At 37.4% G+C, this 26,730-nt stretch overlaps 1 protein-coding gene and 1 pseudogene across 2 annotated transcripts in view; one reads left to right on the top strand and one right to left on the bottom strand.

Moving 5' to 3' along the window:
* The window catches only part of FRS2 (fibroblast growth factor receptor substrate 2), a 114,333-nt gene that overhangs the window by 14,900 nt on the left and 72,703 nt on the right, over nucleotides 1-26,730 (bottom strand). The window contains exon 4 of one of the 2 annotated variants that reach the window (XM_047866931.1): nucleotides 12,544-12,647. The exons of the other annotated variant lie outside the window; for it this stretch is intronic. The gene's annotated coding sequence lies outside the window, so the exon portion shown is untranslated. The remainder of the gene's footprint in view (nucleotides 1-12,543; nucleotides 12,648-26,730) is intronic. 2 annotated transcript variants of the gene reach the window in all.
* LOC125170358 (hsc70-interacting protein-like) lies at nucleotides 23,337-24,447 on the top strand (annotated as a pseudogene).

Here is a 26,730-nt window from a genome sequence, read left to right as displayed (position 1 = left end):
TCTTAAAGCAATGATTTTCCTTATAAGACTTCCAGTAGCACTGTTAGTTCAGTTAATCTATTTAAATAAACTCAAAAGTATAAAAATCTGATAAATATAGAAGATCTATTTTTAAAATTAAAATGACATGTACATGTTACCATTCACACAGCCTTTTCAAAGGAAGAAGTAAACATGCTATATAGTCTAAATTCTATAATGTTTGGATATCAGAACCTTCATAAGTCATTGACTGGCTTCTCCACTACAGCTATGACACTGGACAACTCACTTCTCTATACTTATCTCCTCAGCCATAAAATGAGAGGTCAGACTAAACCACCTCCGACGTTCCTTTCCAACTCTAAAACCCCATTTCATCCTGTGGCAGGCTAATTCTCCACTTCCAGTCACTTTTCTTAAACCTTTCTGGCACTCCTCCCAAAGAGCAGACTTGAGAGTCCACTTGCTGTACCATCCTAGTCTACAAGACCCCTCCAGAACCAAATCAGAGGAGTCAGTCATTAGGACTGTCATTAGTCAAGTCAGTCACTAGTCGGTCATTAGAACAAGCATGTCATAGAGTCACAGGATAATGGTGTAACTTATAGCAATAAATTACAATTTAAAGTTTCAAGAGATTCCAACATACTTTTGGGAAATTTCTGGTCAATCAATTCCCTTTTTATAACACAGAAAAATATCAAACTTAAACATGGGCACTAACATTTACTGAATAACTACACTGTATCAGGCATTAGGGGTTTTGCAAATAGTCTCATTTTAATCTATATATTAACTAGAGTTAACAAATGATTGATTTCCAAAATGAACATTTCCAGGTATACCTGGCCGGCTCAGTCTGTTGGGCGTTTGATTCTTGATATGGCTCAGGTTATGATCCCAGGGTCACGGTCACAGGATTGAGCCCTGCATCGGGCTCTGCACTGAGCGTGGAGCCTACTTAAGATTCATTGTCTTTCTCTCTCTCTCTCTCAGGGCACCTGACTGGCTCAGTGGATTAAGTGTCTAACTTTGGCTCAGGTCATGATCTGCCAGTTTGTGGGTTTGAGCCCTGTGTTCGGCCCTGTGCTGACAGCTCAGAGCCTGGAGCCTGCTTCAGATTCTGTGTCTCCCCCTCTCTCTGCCCCTCCCCCACTCACACTCTATCTCTCTCAAAAATAAACATTAAAAAAAAAAGATTCTCTCTCTCTCTCTCTCCCCCTCCCCCCACTCTCTAAGAAGATAAAAATTAGATACATAAAATAAATTTAAGAAACTACAAAATGAACATTTCTAAATCATGAATCCACATGCAAACAAAATTTTCAATTTTGGACTTCGAACCTATATACAAAATCAGCAGTTCAGCCAGGTGTGTTTGTGCCCCTCATAAGCTGCTGCTACAGCCCATGTTAGAGCGGGAGGCTACCCAGTGCCTCTGCTTTAGCACACCCTTCTTTTCTCCAGGAGATTAACATATATCATGCTTTTTGGCTTATAAAATTATGTGGCTAATTCCAACACAAATCATTGCTCTTACAAGAATACACATTGTTCATCTCTCTCTCCTGAGAGATGTCAGCCAATTAACTCAGGAAAATCTCTCTTCTCATAGATTCCACTTACAAGCATCTCACAACCTCCTTTCTAAGTTTAATTATAGTAAATATGACTAACAGAAGTGACAGTGACCCTTCTATAACCCTATATCAAGGAATAATCTTAAGTCTTGAAATAAAATATATCAAAGAATCAGTGTACCAACCTATAAGGCTCTAGAAAATATTGAAAAGCATCCAACAAAATCTATGAAAACTTTTTATTCTGTCCTACCTTCAGTCCTCTTTTTTTTTTCTTTTAATTTTTTTTTATTTGAGTAAAAGACACATAACATAAAATTGATTATCCTATCTATTTTTAAGTGCACAGTTTAGGAGAGTTAGATATATTCAATATTGTTGTGCAACCAATATCTAGAACTTCTTCATCTTAAAAGATCGAAACTCTGTACCCATTAAATAGCTCATGGGTACAGAGTTTCCCATGTTGGAAAACTCCCATGTTGGAGTTCCCCTCCCAACTAATGCTGGCAACCACCATTCTACTTTCTGTTTTTATGAGTTTGACTACTCTAGGTACCGTATATAAATGAGATCACAGTATTTATCTTTTTTGTGCCTGCCTTATTTCACTAGGCATGATGTCCTTACAGCTTATCCATGCTGTAACAGGTGTCACAGTCTCCTTTTAAAGCTGGAACAATATTCCACTACACACACACACACACACACACACACACACACACACACACACCAGATTTTGCTTATCCATTCATCTGTTGATGGACATTTATCCACCTTTTAGCTACTGTGAATAATGCAGCTGCTAACGTGAATGTACAAATATCTTTGAGACTGTGCTTTCAATTCAATGCTGCTGATCACATGGTAATTCTCTTTTTTATTTTGTGAGGAACTGCCATTCTGTTTTCCTCAGCAGCTGTACCACTGATGTTCCCACGAGTATGCCTAAGAGTTCCAATTTCTCCACATCCTCACCAACATGTTTTCTGTTTTTGTTTGTTGGTATTAGCCATCCTAATGGGTATGAGATGTTATCTCCATGTAGTTTTGATTTGCATTTCCTTAATAATTAGTGATCTTGAGCATCTTTTTATGTGCTTAGTAATCATTCATATATCTTCTTTGGTGGAATGTCTATACAAGTCCTTAGCCTATTTTTGAGTTGGTATGTTTTTTGGTTTTGGACTCTAAAAAATTTTTTTAAGTTTACTGATTTTGAGAGAGAGACAGAGAGAGTGAGCAGGGGAGGGGCAGAGGGAGAGGGAGACAGAGAATCCCAGGCAGGCTCCGTGCTGTCAGTATGGAGCCTGATGTGGGGCTTGAACTCATGAACCATGAGATCATGACCTGAGCCGAAGCCAAGAATCGGACGCTTAACCAACTGAGCCACCCAGGCGCCCGCCCCTGTTCCGGACTTTTAGAAGTTCTCTATATATTTTGCATATTAATCTCTTATCAAATATATGGTTTGCAAATATTTCCCCCCATTCCGTGGGTTGCCATTTTCAGTCTGTTGAATAGTGTCTTTTCATGTACAAAATTTTTTTATTTTTCGTGAAGTCCAATTTGTCTATTTTTGCCTTTGTTGCCTATGCTTCTGGTGTCATACCCAAGAAAGGAGTGCCAGATCCAATGTCGTGAAGCTTTTGTTTAATGTTTTTTTTTTTCTAAGAACCATATTGTTTTATGTTATATTTAGGTCTTTGATCCTTTTTGAGTTAATTTTTGTATGGGTGTTAGGTGAGGGTACAAGTTCATTCTTTTGCATATGGATATCCAGTTTCCCGAGCACCGTGTTTTGAAAAGATTGTCCTTTCCCCATTGAATGGTATTGGCACTTTTGTCAAAACTTAGTTGACCATATATGTGAGGGTTTGTTTCTGGATTCTCTATTCTATTCCACTGGTCTATCAGTCTGTCTTTATGCCAATACCATACTGTTTGATTACCGTAGCTATGTGATAAGTTTTGAAATCTGGAAGTGTGAGTCGCCCTGTTTTGCTTTTTTAAAAATACTTTAAAAAAATGTTTATTTATTTTGAGAAAGAGAAAAAGAGAGTGCGAGCAGGGGGACTGAGACAAAGAGAGAAGAGAGGGAATCCTAAGTAGGCTCTGTGCGTCAGCGCAGATCCAATGTGGGGTTTGATCCCACAAACCACGAGATCGTGACCTGAGCTTTAAAATCAAGAGTCGAATGGTTAACCAACTGAGCCACCCAAGTGCCCCCTGTTCTTTTTTCAAAAAAGTGTTTTGGCTATTTGGGGTCCCCTGAGATTCTATATAAATTTTAGGGTGGGTTTTTCTATTTTTTGAAAAAAAAACCACCACTGGATTTTGATAGGGGTTGCACTGAATCTGCAGCTCTCTTTGAGGAGCACTCACATTTTAACAATATTACATCTTCTAATCCATGAACACAGGTGTGTTTAGTTATGTCTTCCTTAATGTCTTTCAGCAATGTTTTGTAGATTTTATTGTACAAGTCTTTCACCACCTTGGTTAACTTAATTCATAAGTATTTTATTGATGCTACTGTAAATGGAACTGTTTTTGTAATTTCCATTCAGATTGTTCACTGCTAGTATATAGAAATGTAACTATTTTTTGCATATTGACTTTGTATCCTAGTATTTTGCTGAATTTGTTTATTAGTCCTAAAAAATTTTTGTGTGTGGAATCTTTCAATACATATGAGATCATATCATCTGCAAACAGATAGTTTTACTTCTTCCTTTCCAATTTGGATGCCTTCTATTTCTCTTTCTTGCCTAACTGCTCTGGCTAGAACTTCCAGTACTATGTTGAATAAAAGTGGTGAAAGCAGGCATCCTTGACTTGTTCCAATCTTAGAGGAAAGTCTTACAGTCTTTCAGTACTGAGTATGATGTTCACTGTGTGTTTTTAGAGGTGGCTTTTGTCATGTTGAGGTCGTTTCCTTCTATTCCTCATTTTTTAAATTTTTCTATGATGAAAAAATATTGAATTTTGTCAAATGCTTGTTCTGCATCAGTTGAGATGATCATGTGGTTTTTTCCCTTCACGTCATTAATATGATACATTATAATGATTGATTTTTCTATGTTGTACCACTCTTGCATTCCAAGAATAAATCTCACTTTGTCATGTGGGATTTAATATGTTTCTGATTTACATATTAAATGTATGCTTGTATTTGCTAGTATTTTGGGGAGGATTTTTGCATCAATGTTCATAAGGGATATTGGGGGGCACTTGGCTGACTGACTCAGGCAGTGGAGCATGCGACTCGATCTTGGGGTTGTGAGTCCAAGCCCCATGCTGGGTGTAGAGATTACTTAAAAATAAAATCTGTAAAAAAAAAAAAAAAAGGATCTTGGTCTGTAGTTTTCAGTGTCTTTGTCTGGGTTTGGCATCAGGGTAATGCTGTCCTCATGGAATGAATTAAGAGGTGTTCCCTCTTCAGTTTTTTGGAAAAGTTTGAGAAGGACTAATGTTAACTCTTTAAATGTTTGGTAGAACTCAACAGTGAAACCAATCCTCTTCTAGTCAGGATATTTTTGATTACTGGTTCAATCTCCTTACTAGGTCCATTCAGATTTTCTATTTGTGATTTTCTTGGTAGATTTTATTTCTAGGAATTTGTCCTTCATCAATGTTATCTAATTGATAGTTAGATACATTGTTAGTGTACAATTGTTCATAGTACTCTCTTATAGTACTTTTTATTTTTGTAAAACCAGTAATAATATCTCTACTTTCATGTCTTAATTTAGTAATTTGAATCTTCCCTCTTTTTTCTTTATCTAGTAAACATTTGCCAACTTTGTTGTCTTAAAGAATTAACTTTTTATTTCGTTGCTTTTTCTTTTTTTCCTATTCTCTGCTCTGTATAACGTATCTCTGCTCTAAACATCATTATTTCCTTCCTTTTGTTAGCCTTGGTTTCAGTTTGTTCTTCTTTTTCTAGTTCCTTCAGTTAGTTACATTGTCATTTTGAAGTTTTCCTAATTTTTTTTTTTTAAATTTTTTTTTCAACATTTATTTATTTTTGGGACAGAGAGAGACAGAGCATGAACGGCGGAGGGGCAGAGAGAGAGGGAGACACAGAATCGGAAACAGGCTCCAGGCTCTGAGCCATCAGCCCAGAGCCCGACGCGGGGCTCGAACTCACAGACTGTGAGATCGTGACCTGGCTGAAGTCGGACGCTTAACCGACTGCGCCACCCAGGCGCCCCAAAGTTTTCCTAATTTTTTAATGTAAGCACTTATAGCTGTAAATTTCCCCCTTAGTACTGCTTTCTCTGGATCCCATTCTTTTTGGCATGTTTCTATTTTCATTTATAGCTAAGTATTATCTAATTTTCCTTGTGATTTCTTCTTTGATACACTGATTGTTTAAAAGTGTGTTAATTTCCAGAATTTTATGATTTTTTCTCCAGTTTTCCTTCTGTTGTTGATTTTTAACTTCACCCCCATGGTTAGAGAAGATACTTTGTATGATATCTATTTTTTTAAATGTATTAAGAATTAATCTACAGCCTGACATATCATCTATCCTGAAAAATGTCCCATGTGTACTTGAGAAAAACGTGGATGCTACTATCATTGGGTAGAGTGTTTCGTTTGTTTGTTAGATTCGGTTGGTTATGCACTCTAGTTCCTTACTGATATTGTCTAGTTGTTCTATCCATTATTGTGAGTAGGGTACTGAAGTCTCCAACTACTATTGTAAAACTGTCTATTTCTCCCTTCAATTCTGTCAGTTTTTACTTTGTATATTTTGATGATCTGTCATTAGGTACATAAATGTTTATAATTGCTATACTTTCTTGCTCTGTTGAATATTTTATTAATATATAATATTCTTGTCTCTTACAAACTTTTTAAATTTATAGTCTATTTTATCTGATATTAGTACAGCCACCTCTGACCTCATTTGGATACAATTTGAATGCAATATATATTTCCATCTTTTCACTTTCAATCTACTTGTCTTTGGATCTCTAAAGTGAGCCTCTTGTAGACAGCATATAGTTGGATCATGTGTTTTTATCCATTATGCCAATCTGTCTTTTGATTGGAGAGTTTAATGAATTTACAATTAAAGTAATTACTGATAAGAAGGGACTTCTGTCATTTTGCTATTTGTTCTCTATATGCCTTAAGGTTTTTTGTCCCTCATTTCCTACATTACTGTTTTTGTGTTTAGGTTTTTTGTTTTTTTTTTTTCCTGTAGTGAAATGTTTAAATTTCTTTCTGATTTCCTTTTGTGTGTCTTCTACAGATATTTTCTTTGTGGTTATCATGGGGATTAGATCACATCCTAAAGTTATAATAATCCAATGTGAATTTATACCAGCTTAACATCAATAACATATAAAAACTCTGCTTTCTTACAGCTCCATCCCCACTCCTTTCAGTTAGTGATGTCCCAAAGCTCTGTGCTTATACTCATAGTGCACAAAAAGATAAACTAATAATTCTTTTCCGATGTATTAGTTTCTTATATAGAAAACAAAAGAATTATAAGCCACAATTACAATATTAGCCTTTTTTCACCTTTAAATGTTATTCGTCTCTCAATCATGTAGAAAACAAAAAATGCAGTTATAAATTGTTGTTGCAACAGTACTAGTTTTTATAATTCCCCTGTATTCATCTCGAGATCTTCATTTCTCCATATGGCTTCAAGTTACTGTCTAGCATCCTTTCATTTCACGTTGCAGAACTCCCTTGCAAATTTCTTACAGAGCAGGTCTAGTGATAATGAACTTCCTCAGCTTTTATTTATCTGGGAATGTCTTAATTTCTCCCTTACTTTTAGAGGACAGTTTGGCCAGATACAGAATTCTTGGTTGGCACTTTTTTTCTATGTTTATTTATTTTTCAGAGAGAGAGACAGAATGCAAGCAGGGAAGGGTCAGAGAGAGAGGGAGACACAGAATTCAAAGCAGGCTACAGTCTCTGAGCTGTCAGCACAGAGCCCAACACAGGGCTCAAACTCAGGAACTGTGAGATCATGACCTGAGTCGAAGTTGGATGGTTAACCATTGAGCCACCCAGGTGCCCCAGGCAGTTTTCTTTTAGCACTTTGAATATATAAGCCCACTGCCACCTGGCCTCCAAAGTTTTTAACTTTGCAATTTGCTGATAACTTTATTGAAGATCCCTTATATATGATGATTTGCTTCTCTCTTGCTGCTTTCAAGATTCCTTGTGCTTGGCTTTAGAAAGTTTAATTAAAATGTATCTTGATGTGGCAATCCCTATCAAAACAACACCAGCATTCTTTACAGAGCTAGAATAAACAATCCTAAAATTTGGAACCAAAAAACAAAAAACGCCCAAATAGCCAAAGCTATCTTGAAAAAGAAAACCAAAGCTGGAGGCATTACAATCCCAGACTTCAAGCTGTATTACAAAGCTGTAATCATCAAGACAGTATGGTACCGGCACAAGAACAGACACTCAGATCAATGGAACAGAATAGAGAACCCAGAAATGGACCCACAAACATATGGTCAACTAATCTTTGACAAAGCAGGAAAGAATATCCAATGGAATAAAGACGGTCCCTTTAGCAAATGGTGCTGGGAAACCTGGACAGCGACATGCAGAAAAATGAACCTGCACCACTTTCTTATACCATACACAAAAATAAACCAAAAATGGATGAAAGACCTAAATGTAAGACAGGAAGCCATCAAAATCCTCAAGAAGAAAGCAGGCAAAAACCTCTCTGACCTTGGCTGCAGCAACTTCTTACTCAACACGTCTCCAGAGGCAAGGGAAACAAAAGCAAAAATGAACTACTGGGACCTCATCAAGATAAAAAGCTTCTGCACAGCAAAGGAAACAATCAGCAAAACTAAAAGGCAACCGATGGAATGGGAGACGATATCTGCAAACGACATACCAGATAAAGGGTTAGTATCCAAAATTTATAAAGAACTTACCAAACTCAGCACACAAAAAACAAATAATCCAGGGAAGAAATGGGCAAAAGACATGAATAGACACTTCTCCAAAGAAGACATCCAGATGGCCAACCGACACGTGAAAAAATGTTCAACATCACTCATCATTAGGGAAATACAAATTAAAACCACAATGAGATACCACCTCACACCTGTCAGAATGGCTAACATTAACAACTCAGGCAACAACAGATGTTGGCAAGGATGCGGAGAAAGAGGATCTCTTTTGCATTGTTGGTGGGAATGCAAGATGGTGCAGCCACTCTGGAAAACAGTAAGTATGGAGATTCCTCAAAAAGTTAAAAATAGAACTACCCTACAACCCAGCAATTGCACTACTAGGTATTTATCCAAAGGATACAGGTATGCTGTTTTGAAGGGGCACATGCACCCCAATGTTTATAACAGTGCTACTGACAATAGCCAAAGCATGGAAAGAGCCCAAATGTCCATCGATGGATGAATGGATAAAGAAGCTGTGGTATATATATACAATGGAGATTACTCAGCAATCAGAAAGAATGAAATCTTGCCATTTGCAACTACATGGATGGACCTAGAGGGTATTATGCTAAGTGAAATTAGTCAAAGAAAGACAAATATTATAACATAAAATATTATATGTTCACAGATGAACATAAGGGAGGGGAATCAAAAATAATATAAAAACATGGAGGGGACAAAACATAAGAAACTCTTAAATATAGAGAATAAACAGAGGGTTGCTGGAGGGGTTGTAGAAGGGGGGGATGGGCTAAATGGGTAAGGGGCTTAAGGAACCTATCCCTGAAATCATTGTTGCACTATATGCTAATTTGGATATAAATTAAAAAATAAATAAATTTTTAAAAATGTGTCTTGATGTGTGTCTCTTTGAGTTAATCTAAATTATTCAGAGTGCAAAGAGCTCCTTGGATGTTTACATTCATCGGTTCTTTCATCAAATTTGGGATGTTTTCAGCCCTTATTTCTTCAAATATTCTCTCTTCTAGCACTCCAATATGTATGTTGCTCCACTTGACTGTATCCTATAGGTCTCTTAGATTCTGTTCATTTTTCTTCAGTTTGTTTGATCTGTTCACTTTTTTTCCATCTGTTTTATGTTCCTCAGACTTGATCATTTTCATGGTCCTATCTTCATGTTTGCTGACTCTTTGTTCTGCCTATTCACATCTGCCTTTGAATCTACTGATTTTTCCATTTTAGTTATTGTACTTTTCAGCTCCAGGATTTGATTTCTTTTTATTTATTCCTTTATTGGTATTTGTTTTCCAAATCTTCCTTTAGTTCTTTCAGTATCTTTAAGACAATTGTTTTTGTCTTTGTGTAATACATCTGTCATCAGGACTTTTTCAAGGGCAATTTCTGTTGATTTCTTTTTTTCCTTCAAATGGGCCATACTTTCTTATTCCTTTGCCTTGTGATTTTGTTGTTGTTGAAAACTGGTATTTTAATCTAATGTGGTAACTCTGGAAATCAGATTTTCCCCTTTGCTGTTTTTTGCCATTTTATTTTTTTGATTGTCATAGGCTCCCTCTTTTGCCAACAGTCAGCCTAAGATATAAACTTAAGGTCTTCTCAGGTCTTTTCTGGGCCTTTTTCTGGGCATGTGTAGTCACTTTTGAAATCTCCCTGTATATGCAGTTGTTTTAGAATGTTGTAGTCTTTAATGTCTGTTTCCCAGAGGGGGAGAAAGAGAAAACTGAATGGGGCAAAAGAAGGTGCTAGCCCTTTAAATCTCCCAGAAGTCACTTCAGCTGGAAGGGAAGAGCTTACAACAACAGGGAGAGGCTCAACGAGTGGTTGATTGCCCATCTCTTCCTGTGTACCTCTGTGATCAGAAGCAGCAGTCAGTGACCCAAGCACAGATTTCTGACATTTGGAAGAGAAGATCCTTTTTGCCTATCTTGGCTCTCACAAGCTATGTGTAAGCTACACAAGACTAGGAGAAGAGGATGGGTAGCTGTGCTGAGAGCTGAAACTGACCAAAATTAATCACAATTTATAGCCAAGCCTTCTCCTAGCAGATGCAAATCTTTAATAACTCCAATTTACCAAAACAGTTATGTAAGATCCTGCCAGGGCAACTGTTGCCTATGTGGGGAGATTGATTCCTGATGCTTCCTATTTTACCATGTTCCCAGAATTCTCTCTGAACCTCTTTTTGAGTATCAATATATATATTCATTTTTGTTATTTTATTACTTGATTATTAGCACTGCCAAAGTACCATGAAGTTCTTTGCTTGCTTTTTCTACGCAAGTATTTAGTATGTCAGTTGTATCAGGGATTAATAGACATTATGGCCTCATTTAAAAGGATATACAAGAACACATTCTGAGTTCTGAATAATTGATATACCAAAGCACTCCTGGAATGAAACAACCCAATGGACCACAGTGTCCTGCCTTTGACTCTGAAACATGAATGTCTCAGATACTCTCCATGACTTCTTAACTGTCTTTGGTTTCTTCCCAGAAGCAGAAGGCTTACAAAAGGTGATTTGGAGGTAGTGAAAGGAAAGACGTAGTTATAGACACTACATGGAGCCATAATCTTGCTGTAACATGGAAATTACTTTATAAAATACATATCTACATCAGAGCAACTATGATTCCACTAAAGCCCTCACTATATGCTAGACAGATTCATTTGGATTATCTCAATCTATACAACCACCCTATGAGGTAGGTACTATCATTATTTCTCTGTTCCAAATGAAGAAACCAAGGCTTAAAGAAGTTAGGTAGCTTTCCCAAGTCAATAGCTGATAAGAAGATGATCCAGGATTAAATCTGAATCTGACTCCAAAGCCCAAGCTCTTATTAATTAAAATATACAAAAAGCTTAAAACAGTGTCTAGTATATAGTAAGCAATTAGATGTTAGCCACCGAAATAATAATAATTGATTTTAAAACAATGTTTTAAATGGCAATCAGTCAACTTCCCTGTGCCTAAGTTTCCTCATTTATAACATTAGGATACCTATTCACAGAGTTATTGTGAAAACCAAATAAATTCTAGCTATAAAAACATTTAGAAAAATATATATAATATGTGTATACGTTTAATAATATGTTTAAAAAGACAAGGAATTATTATATCACCACTACAGGTAAAAATCTCTTGTATTACAAAGGAGCCTTTTGCTCTCTAAGCACAGAAGCCTAGAACTTAAGCACTATCCTCATAACAAGAGTTACATTAATAAATTTAGTAAAGCTGTCCTAAATTATTCCAATATGATTCTTGCAGAATGACAAGCAAAGAGAACACTGAACTCTATTCATGAGTGTGATTATAAATTTGGTGCTTAGGAAGGTATATTTGCTCTTTCAGTTCACTAGCACTGTGGGTGAATTTGGCTTATACTACAGTAGTTCTGTTCAAATGTAGCCAGGACAGAATATCTATAGTTAGAAGCATAGCAATATAACTCTAAATTTGGGGCACAGCTAACTCCACATTTAATTATATTAAAACAATCAAGAGAATGGTATTCAAAAACCTTGTTCTTTGTGTCAGTGGTTTGGTTATTTTTAAACTACTGGGAAGGTCTTTTTTTTTTTTTTTTTTTTTTGATTGATACATATTAGTTTTCTGCTTATTTTAACACTGCTAAGGATTTTTTATTATTTATATTATTCTAAGGAAGAGTTAAAAAACAAACAAACAAGCTAAGGGGAGAGATTTCTCAGTATATTTTGCTAGTCACAAAACCAGAGCCATTCTGTGAAAAGTAAGGACACCTGCAACAGTTTCCTTGTTAGCTGAAAAAATTTAAAGTACACATGAACACACAAAACCAAAAAGTTCCCAATTATCTTTTAAGCTTCTATCCATGAATATGGTTGTATCTGCATATTCCTAAATAGATTTTTCTTCCTTTAGGTTTTTTATTTTACTAGGGGCTATGGTGGTGAACCACTTTGCAGTTCAGAACCCTTTAACCACCCCCTCCTTTTTAAACTTTTCAAAAAACAAAAATAAAAAACTCTTCAAAATTAATTATATTACTTACAAATCACTTCAATATGTGGTACTTTATTTTCTGGAAACTCTTTATGTCTAATCTAAATTCCTGGTACTGCAATTTAAACCAGATTCCTCTCATTTCTGTTTTCTCTGTAAGAGATAAGTAAAACCAGGATGATGAAGAAAAAGTAAGCACATACTTATATATATTTAAACTGTTGTCAATTCATTTTCCTGTGAGTAAATCTAAAATGTTAACAAGGCAAGGGCAATCCAGATCAAGAGTATATGCAGAAGCACAGAAGTCTAATAGGGCATGGCCTGCTCCAGACATAGCAAATAATTTCTTAACAGCTGGAAGACAGGGTATGCCTGGGAAAATATTAAGAGATATAGGTAGGAAGACAGGCTCATGCCATTTCCTGAGGGGCCAGTTTGTACTTTCACAGTTCACATTCTCCCTTAGAATCTGAAAGATGCCACTCATGTCTTAACCAAAATACCATCCTATAGAGGCAGAAAATCTAGAGTACATATAAGGAGAACTTGTAATTCCTAAGAATACAGTCCATGGTGCTTTACTTTCTATGATGCCCAAAGTCTAACCTACAGTCACAGTCACAGCATCCATCTATAAACATAAATATTCTCCTAACAGCATCTGAACTTGCCTGCAGTGAGTCACTATAGGACGATGACCTGAAGTTCAGATACTTCTTCCAGACCTAAAAAAAAGTTACCCACTTTGACTTCATATTTCACACTGATCTGAAAAATTCACTTTCAATCATGCATTTTAAGAATGAAATAAAAGAATCTGTAGCTATATCTTTACTATCTATCTATCAACAATTGTGTGTGTACTTAGCAAATACTGAGAAAGTGGTATTAAAATGGCTTGCTAAAAATAAGAGAAATTAAATGGAAGATTATCTAAAACACAACTCTACCTTTAATTATACTGGTCATAATTCAATCCTGGAATCATCTATAACTTTGGAATATATTACACCTAGAAACACTGGTAATGAAATTTATATAATTAAGTTTGAGTGTCCGTAATCTCTGTCCCAAGATATAAAAACACAACTACAGATGTGCAAACCCAGAAGATGAGTCACTCTACTCTAGCTAAGTCAATAATGGTAATCAGTACCAACGGCAACAATTCCAGCATCTTCAAGCACAGGAAAAAAAATCAACCTTGGGACCTCTCAAACCCTTAGTTTAGAACTTTATATTGCAATCTAAAAATATGTACAAGGAAATCAAATACTGTCCTCCAGTAACATCAAAGTGCCAAATATTCTATATGACAGATCACGTAGCTCTCCCCACTAAAAATCCACAGACCACACCACAGAAAGCAGTCATGTAAGATAGCGGTAAGAAAGAATAGGTGTTCTCCAGAAATGCCTGAAAACTGGAATAAATATATTTGGTCTTATGGAGATGGTGCATTCAATTTTCTGTGAGTATTGTGTAACAAAATTCAATGTTCAGATTCTTCAGCTCAGTTATTTCTATATATGAATTCATACAACTGCATCAAATTAACAAGTGATAGCTTAAGCCTCAAAATAAACTTCTAGCTTATAAATTTAATAATAGTAGTTCACTAGCCTAGATCTAACTCTAGCATAATATTTAACCTATGACATTTTACTAAGCTGAGCAACAGCAAGAGGTAAAATCTAAGTATCAATTTTACAGCATTTTGCTTAATAATGGTTCTTAAAAAGCATTTGGCTTTATTCTTTAAAACAAAACACTAAATGCAAGCCACTCTAACTTCAGACGTCATGTGAAATATGCAACTTATTCAGTATCAATCAAGCAATAAATATCCATAAAATGATGCAACATTGCAAGAGAATCTCTAGGCATCTTCGCTTTTTATATTATATGCTTAACCTAGAACTAAACAAACATTAATGAAAGGAAATAAAGTGGTAATTTGAAAAACTGAATATGTAAGTGGAATATACCATAAATCTGTATTTCCAAACACAGGTGGATATCATGCTAGTACAAGACTCCTATTAAAAGCCTAAATATTGACTGTGTGTACACAGAATGTATACACATAATCTACTTAAAGTAAGGTTAGCCAAATGCCAAGCAACTCTAAATAACCCTCAAAACAAACTGCTTCATGAACAGCTCATCAGATTCTGCATTTAACTCAATCTAAATGCTCTTAAACATAACCTCAAAGGAAAATAAACTTGATTATTTATTTTCCACTTTTAGAGCAATGCATTCAAAATTACTGCTATAATCTAGCATTAAAATTATCTGATTCAAGTACACCATTAATAAAAATGGTTGATATATGTGTTTTCTAACACTCCCCAACCTCCCAAAATGCCCCCCACCACAAAGTTAACCAGAAATAGTTACATCAGAGTACATCTATCCACATATGGGGCCATTAATAAGCATTGTTTAAAGAACATTTAATGACCAAAAAATGTTCGTGGTATAAAGTTAAGCAGGAAAGAAAGAACAGATCTGTTCTTTTAAAATGCAATATGGTATCCTGGATTGGATTCTGGAACAGAAAAAGGACATTCGTGGATAAACTGGGGAAACCCAAATAAAGTCTGTAGTTAACAGTATTGTTAATTTCTTAGTTTTGAAATATGTGTCACAGTAACTACATGAGATTAACATTAGGGAAGGGGCGACTGGGTGGCTCAGCTGGTTAAGCATCCAACTCTTGATTTCACCTCAGGTCATAGCTCATGGTTTCTGAGTTCAAGCCCTACATCGGGCTCCGCGCTGACAGTGTGGAGCCTGCTTGGGATTCTCTCTCTTTCTTTCTCTCTCTCTAAGTAAATAAATAAAATAAACTTAAAAAAAATAAAAAAGATTAACGTCAGGGAAAGCCAGGTAAAGGGTATATGAGAATCTCTGCAGTATCTTTTCAACTTTTCTGTGATTCTAAAATTGTTCCAGAAAAAAAAGGGTTTTTTTTTTAAAGTTACTCTTTGTGCCCAGTAGCAAAATAAGAGGCTTCTCATTTTAAAAAATAACATCCACACTTATTTTTCTTTCTCCCACACCTACACAAAATACATGCATCCAGAAAAAAACACTACATTAAAACACACTAAAGTATTAATATTTGGTTCACCGATGGTAGGATGAAAAGCACATTTTTCTCTTTGTATTTTCTACAGTGTGAATTACTTTTATAATCAACAATAAATTACTAACTAAAGAATATACAAATCAATACTTTATTAAGACTTCTTGTGAAAGAAAAGCTATAAATGTCTAGGCAGAGCCCAAAGGCAGACTATATACAAAACAGGTTAGGGCAGAGTGTGGAGAATGTGGTGGCCAAGGGAAACTGCCAGGAGTATTTAAGTAGGCATAACCCAATTAGTAAATGTTGGAAACCTGCCAATACACAGAACTTAACATCCACTCTGAGGCTAAAGGTGCTCACGGCCAGCAAAGTTGTAATCAGAATTCACGTCTTAGGGGAATGTCCTGAAGGGCCCCCACAATACTAAGAATTTATGGAGATGTATAGCTTGGGTTTATTCCAAACAAAAATAATGCAGTTGGGGGCACCTTCCTGGCTCAGCTGGTGGAGCATGCAACTCTTGATCTCAGGGCTATGAGTTCAAGCCCCACACTGGATGTAGAGATTACTTAAAAAAATGAAATCTTTAAAAAAAAAATGCAGTTGGACATCTGGTACACAACTACCCACTGAGAGCTTCTAGAAACATTCTTCAGTACCATGGTGTGCTCTTTAGGTATTTCTCCTCTACTTAAGAACAGTAAGAAGAACAAGAGAAGTATGTTAAAATCTCTTTGCTTTGCTTTTCCCAGATGCTAGAAGACAGTTATAATCAAGGATTTCAGAGTGTCCAAGACCCAATGTTCTTTTGAGCCTTGATAAATATTTGTCTAGAGAACAATCTTCCAGTGAAGACTGCTGGGAACTATTTTCTTCATTCTTCAAATGGGGAAATGAAGTGAAAAAAATTAATCAAAATTTCATTGAAAGCCAAATTTTGAATTTTTAGTTTTCTTGTCTAGCACTTTAACAAAGACAATATGCACTTTTTCCCTAGAGCTTCCATGGTTTGTTTTCCTTCAGTTGTACCTTGATTTTAAACTCGAGATATCGATCAACCAAGGTGAACATAATGCCAAAGAGCTATATTCAAAAGTATAGCTGAGATCACTGGGGATATTCCCTCTGAGCACTCTTATGATAAAACATAATTTTAAAGCAATGATGAGACTATTTCTTCCTTTTTTTAAAAGCAAATGTGGAGAAAGCAAATATCTACAGAAAACAGTGAGAATTTCTCTTTTTTTTAATGTTTATTTATTTATTTTGAGAGAGACAGCATGAGCTACGGAGGGGCAGAGAGTGAGGAAGAGAGAGAATCCCAAGCAGGCTCCCCACTCAGTGCAAAGCCCTAGGCAGGGCTCAATCTCACAACCATAAGACGATGACTTAAGCTGAAATCAAGTCGATGCTTAATCGACTGGGCCACCCAGGCATCCCCCAAACAGTGAGAATTTCTAAGATGTTTTACCCTGTCTCACTTTCATAATATTTTTTCACCAGTACTGGCTGAAAAGCTATCTATGCTAATTCCCTTTTAAAAAAGAAATCTGGGCCTACGTGGGTGGCCCAGTCAGGTAAGCATCCAACTTCGGCTCAAGTCATGATCTCACAGTTCACGAGTTTGAGCCCCACATGAGGCTCTCTGCTGTTAGCACAAAGCACTTCAAATCCTCTCTGTCCTCTCTCCCTGCCCTTCCCCCACTTGCACTTGTGCTCTCGCTCTCTCTCTACAACAAACATTAAAAAAATACATAAAGGGGCGCCTGGGTGGCTCAGTCAATTGAGCATTCAACTTCGGCTCAGGTCATGATCTCGCAGTCTGTGAGTTCGAGCCCCTCATCGGGCTCTGTGCTGACAGCTCAGAGCCTGGAGCCTGCTTTGAATTCTGTGTCTCCCTCTCTCTCTGCCCCTCCCCGACTCATGTTCTGTCTCTCTCTCTCTCTCAAAAATAAACATTAAAAAAAAATTAAAAAATAAACATAAAAATCTGTAAACTTAATTCAACAGTTAGCTACAAAGAATATTAGTCTCATATAATTATGTACATATGACATTCTGATCAAACTCTTGAAATTTTTCCACATGCACCGGCACCTGGGTGACTCAGTAGTTGAGTATCCAACTTCATTTCAGGTCATGATCTCACAGGTTGGTGGGTTTGAGCCCCATATAGGCTCTGTGCTTACAGCTGGGAGCCTGGAGCTTGCTTCAGATTCTGTGTCTCCCTCTCTCCCCTCTCTGCCCCTTCCCAGCTCGCGCTTGCTCTCTCTCTCTAAAATAAATAAATAAATCTAAAAAAGTTTTTTTTCCACATGTAAATTCCAAATCTGAATTCTCTGAAGTTATGAACTCTGCTAAATATAAGGCAGAATGCAGCTAAAGCAAGACTTTAATTCTCATATAATTGATAAATGGCCTACAACAGCTCTACTATCCTAATATGTTTTAAAATACCATATCAGAACCTAAAATAAAAGGCTTTGTTTTTAGCATTTTAAATTCCTCTAGCAGAAGGCAGTATGAATCTCTGATAATGCCAGCAAGGCAGCATGATAAAATGAAAATATCATGGGCTTTAGGATAACAGATATCCCAATTCTTTTTGTTTTGGGTTTGGTTTTGTTTGTTTTTTGTTTTGTTTTTTTTTTTTTTAGTTTATTTATTTTTTGAGAATGAGAGAGAGAGAGAGAGCGAGCGCCGGCTGGGGAGGGGCAGGGAGAGGGAGAGAGAGAAACCCAGGCAGATTCTATGCTGTCAGTACAGAGTCCAACGAGGGCTCCATCTTACAAACCATGAGATCACAACCTGAGGGGAGATCAAGAGTCAGACACTTAACCAACAGAGCCATCCAGGCACCCCCAGAAATCTGAATTCTTCTTTAATCTCTCTGAAAATAGAGGAAGATGGATTAGAGCAAAATGTAAATGTTAGCATCAGTAATATTTGATGATTAATTAAACTGGGAAGGAAAGCAAGATTCAAGGAATGCACTCACATTTTCATTCAGGTGACAGTACACTCACTGAGCTGGGGAACACAGGAAGGACACAAGATTCAGCAATTTTGAATGCACTGTGATGCCTATGAGATATCCAAGTGGAAATGGCCAACAGGCAAACAGAAATACAGGTATGGAGGTGGAAAAAAGATCTGAGTTGGAGATACAAATCTGGGTCATCTTATGGATGCAAAGCATGGGACAAGATGAGACTGCCCAGTGAGAAGAAAAGTTAAACCTACAGAAACAGAAAAATTAAACCAATATTTAAGGGAACTGCAGGGAAGAGAAGTCCACAGAAGAGCTGGATAGGCACTGTCCAAGAACCCATAAGAATATCTCCAAGAGTATGCTATACAAAAGCCTAGGGAAGAGAATGATTTAAGATGACACGGGATAAGAAAAAGTGTCTCATTGGTAAGATTGCAAAAACCATGGAAAGCTAATTTAAAGAAAAGAATATTTATGGGGCGCCTGGGTGGCTCAGTTGGTTAAGCATCCGACTTCAGCTCAGGTTATGATCTCACGGTTCATGGGTTCGAGCCCTGCGTCGGGCTCTGTGCTGACAGCTCAGGGCCTGGAGCCTGTTTCAGATTCTGTGTCTCCCTCTCTCTGTGTCCCTCCCCTGCTCGCACTCTTTCTCAAAAATAAATATTAAAAAATTTTAAAAAAAAAAAGAAAGAAATGAATATTTAGCAGTAAAGAAAAGCAGAGTAGAAACAATCGCTATCTTCAAATTTCTGTCTGTTTCATGGAATAACGGACTTGACTTCCTCCTGAAATAGAAATTGAACCAAAACAGTAAGAACCAAAACATAAGAAGTCAGCGAGAATAAAACATATCTCATCTAACAAAGAACTGAGTTACCAGTCATTGGCAATGTTCAGTAGATTCCACTACTGGTCAAAAAGTTGATGAGATGACTTTGAGCTTTCTTTCAACTGAAGTAATTCAAGGACTAAACTAAATCTGAAATATTTGCGCTAAAAGGAACAAAGGGATTGATTCAACAAAAAAGCTCTTATATATTTAGAAATATAAAGTAATGACTCCATGGAGTTTTAAAAATCATATTCAGTTAATCCTAAGTAAAACACATAAAAAAGAGAAAGGCATCTTTAACTGTGTGAGTCCATTACATGTCTGGTTTTTTTATGTTTATTTATTTTTGAGAGAGAGACAGACAGAACTCAAGCAGAGGAGGGGCAGAAAGAGAGGGAGACACAGAATCTGAAGCAGGCTCCAGGCTCTGAGCTGTCAGCACAGAGCCCAACATGGGGCTTGAACTCAGGAACTGCGAGATCATGACCTGAGCTGAAGTCAGACGCTTAACGGACTGAGCCACCCAGGTGCCCCTAACCTTGTGAGTCCAAAGTAAAACATTTAATACAAAATAAAAACTTTTAGGAGGTGATCCAAGATGGTGGCATAGGAAGAGCCTGAACTTATTTCCTCCCATAGACACACAAAATCTACAGCTACATATGAAATAATTCCCACTAAAGAACTGAAAACTAGCCATCTGAACAGCTCCCTCCATAAGGGATAAAAGGGCCACATCAAGATAGGTAAGTGAGGCAGAAACATGGTCTTACCTCCTCAACCCCACTACAACCACCTACAATAGGGAGGGATCTCACAGACCAGAGCCTCTCCCTGAAGTGTGGACCTACAACAGAGGGATAAAAATATCTGGCTTTGGAAACCAAGAAGGTTTATGTCCAGGGGATCTGGGGAGCTGTATGGATCCCAGATACTCCTTTTGAGGGGTTTGTGTGTGGACTCACTTATCCCTAGACCCAGTGCAAAAGTAAGCAGTAGTTTGAGAGGTAACTGGATAATATATGAAGATTTATTCACTAATCTTAAAAGTATCTGCTAAAGGAGCAAGGACCAGTTGGGAGTTTCTTTGGGGAGGGAAGTACCAGCAAGTACCATTTTTGTACTCTCCCTCTATGTTACTACTGCAGGTGGGCACATGCAGACACAGCCTTGCCAAGGCCACAGGCATTCTCCCACCCCCCCCCTCCCCAAAACTCTTTCCTTGCCTCACTAAGGCTTACTCTGACCCTGGCACTCCTCAGCCTCTCTAAAACCCATGGGTGAGCATAGTCCACATAGGGGACACCACTTGATCACTTGGCCCTGGTTACTAAAGGGGCTTGCATTTCTGGGCTCCACAGCACTATAAAAATCAGAAAAACAGTTAGTTCTAGACAGGTTATTACACCAGGGGTACTGCAAAGACAGCAAACAGAAACACATCCCCAGGACCAGTAGGTACAGGCTTCAGGTTTGCCACACCCAAGGGACACCTCCAGATCTGCTGGTCCAGAAGTCAGCAGGGTTTATAATTGTAGTCCCACAGGACTGTATGTATTTGCATACATTAAAAGCCTACAGATCTGGCTTCCAATCAGCCTGAAACCAGGTACTGATTGAGATCACTCCCTTGTAACACTGGCAGGTCTTGGCACATTCTCATCAACTGGGACCTTTGAAGAATAAATCAGGCTACTCAGACAATCACAAAGGTTTGAGAAACAACCAAGAGCTAGAGGAAGGCTGAACAATAGGCTCATCTAGGTTCATTGTCTACACAAGGCCACTCCTTCAAGACTTGGAAAGAAAGGTGATTTACCTAATAAATAGAAACAAATACAGAAAGACAAGCAAAATGAGGAAACAGAGGAATATGTTCCAAATGAAAGAACAAGATAAAATCCCAGGAAAGACCTTAATGAAACAGAGATAAATAAGATAATCTATCTGATAAAGGGTTCAAAGTACCGGTCATAAGCTCACCAATCAAGAGAAGAATGGATGAACACAATGAGAACTTCTATAAAGAGATGGAAAATGTAAGAAAGTATCAGATGGATGTTACCCAGCTGAATATAAATGAACTGAAAAATACACTAGAAGGGTCCAAGCAGACTAGATGAAGGCAAAGAAAGACTACACTAGCAGACTAGATGAAGGCAAAGAAAGGATCAGTGACCTGCAAGACAGGGTAGTGGAACTCACCCAAATAGAGCAGCAGTCAATCAATCTATGAATAAATTAAAAGTAAAGACAACTTAAAGGACCTATAAGACAAAATCAAGCAAACCAACATTCGTATTATAAAGGTCCCAGGGCAGGGTGCCTGGGTGGCTCAGTTGGTTAAGCACCCAACTTCGCCTCAGGTCATGATCTCATGGTTCATAGGCTCAAGCCCTGTGTCAAGCTCTGTGCTGACAGCTCGGAGCCTGGAGCCTGCCTCGGATTCTGTCTCCTTCTCTTTCTGTCCCTCCCCCACTCATGCTGTTGCACTCTCTCAAAAATAAATGCACATTAACAAATTTAAAAAAAAAAAAAAAAAAAGATCCTGGGGCACCTGAGTGGCTCAGTCAGTTTAAGCATCCAACTTGGCTCAGGCTATAATCTCACAGTTTGTGGGTTCGAGCCCCACAACAGGCTCTGTGCTGACAGCTCAGGGCCTAGAGCCTCCTTTGGAGTCTGTGTCTCCCTCTCTCTGTGCCTTCCTGCTCATGCTCTGTCTCTCTCTCTCAAACGTAAATAAACCTAAAAAAAAGTTTAAAAAAAAAAAAAGGTCCCAGAAGAAGAAAGAAAAAGGGGCAGAAAACTTATTTGAAGAAATAATGGCTGAAAGTTTCCCTACCCTGGCAAAGGAAAGAGACATTCAGGTACAGGAGGCACAGAGTTCCAAATAAGATGAACCCAAAGGGATTGGCACCAAGACACATTATAATTAAGATGGCAAAAGTTAAACATAATTAAACGTAGCAATAGAAAAACAACATGTTACCTATGAAGGAACCCTCATGAGACTGAACTTTCAGCAGAAATTTTGCGAGCCAAAGGAAGTGGCATGGTATATTCAAAGTGCTGAAAGGAAAAAACTTCCCACAAGGAATATTCTACGCAGCAAGGTCATTCAGATTGAAGAAGAGGTAACAAATTTTCCAGACAAGCAAAAGCTAAACCAGCCTTACAAGAAATGTTGAAGGGACTTCTTTCAGCTGAAAAGAAAAGGCAATAACTAATAAGAAAACACAAAGTAAAAATTTGGGGTGCCTGGCTGGCTCAGTCCAAAGAGTGTGTAACACCTGATCTTGGGGGTTGTAAGTTCAAGCACTACATTTGGTGTAGAGATTACTTAAAAATAAAAATCTAAAAAAAAAAAAAAGTAAAAATCTCATTGGTAAAGGTAAATATATAGTAAAGTTGGTAGATTAGCCACTTACAAGTTAGAATGAAGGTTAAAAGACAAAAGTAGTAAATTTAATTAGAACTATTAATGGTTGAGGGATACACAAAATAAAAAGATATAAAATTCGACATCAAAAACACAAAATGTAGGGAAGGAGAAGCAAAACTGTAGAGTTTCGGAATGCATTCAAATTTAAGATTGCTACCAACTTAAAATACTGTTAAATGCTGCTCTATATGAACCACATGGTAACCACAAAGCAAAAATCTATAATCCACAGAAGATAATGAAAAAAAAACCTCTAAACATAACACTAAAGAAAGGCATCAAAACGCAAGAGAAGAGAGCAAGAGAAGATGAAAAGAAGAGAGAGGAACTACAAAAACAGCCAGAAAACAATGAACAAAATAGCAATAAATACATATCTGTCAATAATTCCTTTAGCCCTTCCACACGGTCATGCTGAGCTAGTAGCAGCAGCCACAACCTCAGCCACACCTGCCACCTGCCATGGCCTCTCGACCATGGACCCCCACAAAGTGCACGAGCTCCAGGCCTTCGTGAAAATGTATAAACAGGATCCAAGTGTTCTGCAAACTGAGGAAATGCGCTTCCTGGGGGAGCGGATGGAGAGCATGGGGGGTAAAATACCACCTGCTACTCAAAAAACTAAGTCAGAAGACAGTATGAAGGAAGAAAAATCATAGTAAGAAGGTGGAGGAAAACATAAAGATAGATGAACCATCAAGTAAGGAAAAGTGATCTAGAAATTGACAATGAAGGTGTGACTGAACCAGATACTGATGCCTCTCAAAAAATGGGAAATGAAAATGTAGAGATAACTGAGGAAACGACGGATCAGGCAAATGATAAAAAAGTGGCTTCCACTGAAGCCCTAAACAACAGTGAACTACAGAAAGCCAGTGACTTGTTCACACATGCCTTTAAGTTGAATCCTCGTTTGGGCATTGTGCATGCCAAGAGAGCCAGTGTCTTCATCAAATTACAGAAGCCAGATGCTGCCATCCAAGACTGTGACAGAGCTATTGAAATAAATCCTGATTCAGCTCAGCCTCTCAAGTGGTGATGGAAAGCACGCAGACTTCTGGGCCATTGGGAAGAAGCAGCATGTGACCTCGCCCTTGCTTGTAAACTGGATTAAGACGAAGATGCTAGTGCAATGCTGAAAGAAGTTCAACCGAGGACCCCGAAAACTGCTGAACGTTAAATAAAGTATGAGTGAAAACACAAAGAACAAGAAATCAAAGAAAGAACAGAAAGGGTTAAGAAGGCTCGGAGAGAACAAGAGAGCACCCAGAGGGAGGAAGAAGCCAGAGCTTCTTTCCCAGGTGGCTTTCCTGGGGGGGGATGCCAGGTAATTTTTCTGAAGTAATGCCTGGAATGGCAGGAATGCCTGGTAATTTTTCTGGAGGAATGCCTGGAATGGCAGGAATGCCTGGGCTTAATGTAAGTCTAAGTGATCCAGAGGTTCTCACAGCCACGTAGGATCTAGAAGTTATGGCGGCCTTCTAGGATGTGGCCCAGGACTCAGCAAATATGTCAAAATATCAGAGCAACCCAAAGGTTATGAATCTCATCAGTAAATTGTCAGCCAAATTCAGAGGTCAAGCATAATGCCCTTCTGACAAATCAAGCCCTTGCTGAAGCAAAAGCAACTTAGATTACCTGGCAAATGTCACAATAATATAAACCAGTGTACCTCTGACCTTCTCGTGGACAAAGCTGGGATGCTATGAAGAGAATTCCTACCCCTCTGCCCCACATGCAACTGAAACATCTTACAGTGGTTTGCCATTCGGGTATTTATTCAGATAATGTTTTCCCACCAGAAATTAGAAACTTTAAATACTTTTTAAACCTTCAAAATATTTAAAAACATATTGAAAGGGTGTGTTAATCCCTACATTTTTCTTTACTAATCATTTGAGGGTTTTTTTTCCTTTGGATTAATTGGGCAAGGAACATACTTCAGTATGGAAGACTTATTATTAGTTTGAGTGAAATAAAGGTCTATTAGCAAGAGGCAAACAGAACATTTAAACAGATGAAGTCTGAGTTGGATATATGGTTACTGAGGCATTTTTACTTGTCTTTTTAAATGCTTTATTTTTTAAACATGATTTATTTTGATAAAACCATTGGGACCACCAAGTGTTGCACTAGGACCTGGGTAGGGACCAGAAGGACTTGGCAGGACAACAGCAACCTTACACCTTTCATACAGCATGCACCCTTGTGCAGATGCATTTAAATCTTATAGTGTGGTGAAGGAATGATATTTATAATGCTGCAATAGCGTTGGATTACTTAGCCGTGCTCTTGTCTGATATAGAAAAGAAACGTTTCGCATCATTTCAAGAAAATAATAATACTTTATTTTTTTTATTTATTTAGAGAGAGAGTGTGCGTGCATGTGCGCACAGGCTCACAAGTGAGGGAAAGGCAGAGAGAGAATCCCAAGCAGACTCCGCACTCTCAGCACGGAGCCCGACATGGAGCTCCATCCCGTGAACTGTGAGATCGTGACCTGAGCCGAAATCAAGAGTCGGACGCCTAAATGACTGAGTCACCCAGGCGCCCCAATATTTACTTTAAAATAACTAAATTCTCCAATCATAGACAAAGAATGGCTAAATAGATATTTTTTTAAAAGACTTATCTATATGTTGCCTACAAAAGACTCACTTCAGATCTAAAAGTGATGAGATGAAAAAGATATTCCATGCAAGTGGGAAAAAAAAAGAAGGCTGGTATGGCCATACTCCTATCAGACAAAACAGACTTTAAAACAAAAAGCATAATAAGAGTATTACATAATAATAGAGATCAATCCAACAACAGCATGTAACATTTATATACATTCATGGACTAGCATAGGAGCACCTAAATATAAAGAGAAAATATTAACAAGTCTAAAGACAGAAATGATGACAACACAGTAATAGCAGAGAATTTTATATCCCACTTGTATCAATGGATAGATCATCCAGACAGAAAATAAAAGAAACATCACCCTTAAATGACACATTAGACCAAATGGATTAACAGATACACACAGAACATTCTACCCAAAAGCAGCAGAATACACATTCTCAAGTGCACAGGGAACGTTCTCTAAGACAGATCACATGGTGGGCCACAAAACAAATCTCAACAAATTTAAGAAGACTGAAATAATACCAAACATCTTTTTCAACTACATGGTATAAAACTAGAAATCAGTTAAGAAGAAAACTGGAAAAATCACAAATTTGTGACAATTAAACAACATGCTACTCAACAGCCAATGGGTCAATGAAGACATAAAAGAAAAAAGAAAAAATACCTTGAGACAAATGAAAATGAGAATTCAACCATCTACAATTTATGGGATGCAGCAGAAACAGTTCTAACAGGAAAGTTTACAATGATCCAGGCCTCCTTCAGGAAACAAAAGAAATATCAATCTAATTTTATACCTCAAGGAACTAGAAAAAAAAGAAAAAGAACAAAGCTCAAAGTTGGTAGAAGAAAATAATAAAGATCAGAGTGGAAATAAATGGACTACAGACTAAAAACCGACAACAGAAAAGATCAATGAAACTAAGAGCTAGTTCTTTGAAAAGACAGAAAAACCTTTACCTAGGGTCACCAAGAAAAAGAGAAGGCTGAAATAAAATCAGAAAAGAAAGAGAAGTTACAATAGATACCAGAAAAATACAAAGGATCATAAGAGACTACAATGGACGATTATAAGCCAACAAACTGGATAACACAGAAGAAATGGTAAATTTTAGAAACACAGCTTCCAAGACGAAATCATAAAGAAATATCCGAATAGACCAATTACTAGTAAGAAGATTGAATCAGTAATAGAAAACCTTGCAACAAACAAAAGTACAGGACTAGACTTAACTG

Source organism: Prionailurus viverrinus, chromosome B4 (genome assembly GCF_022837055.1).
Source record: "Prionailurus viverrinus isolate Anna chromosome B4, UM_Priviv_1.0, whole genome shotgun sequence".
Taxonomy (NCBI): domain Eukaryota; kingdom Metazoa; phylum Chordata; class Mammalia; order Carnivora; family Felidae; genus Prionailurus; species Prionailurus viverrinus.
Note: the sequence above shows the minus strand (reverse complement) of the source record. Positions and strands in the feature narration are given on the sequence as shown.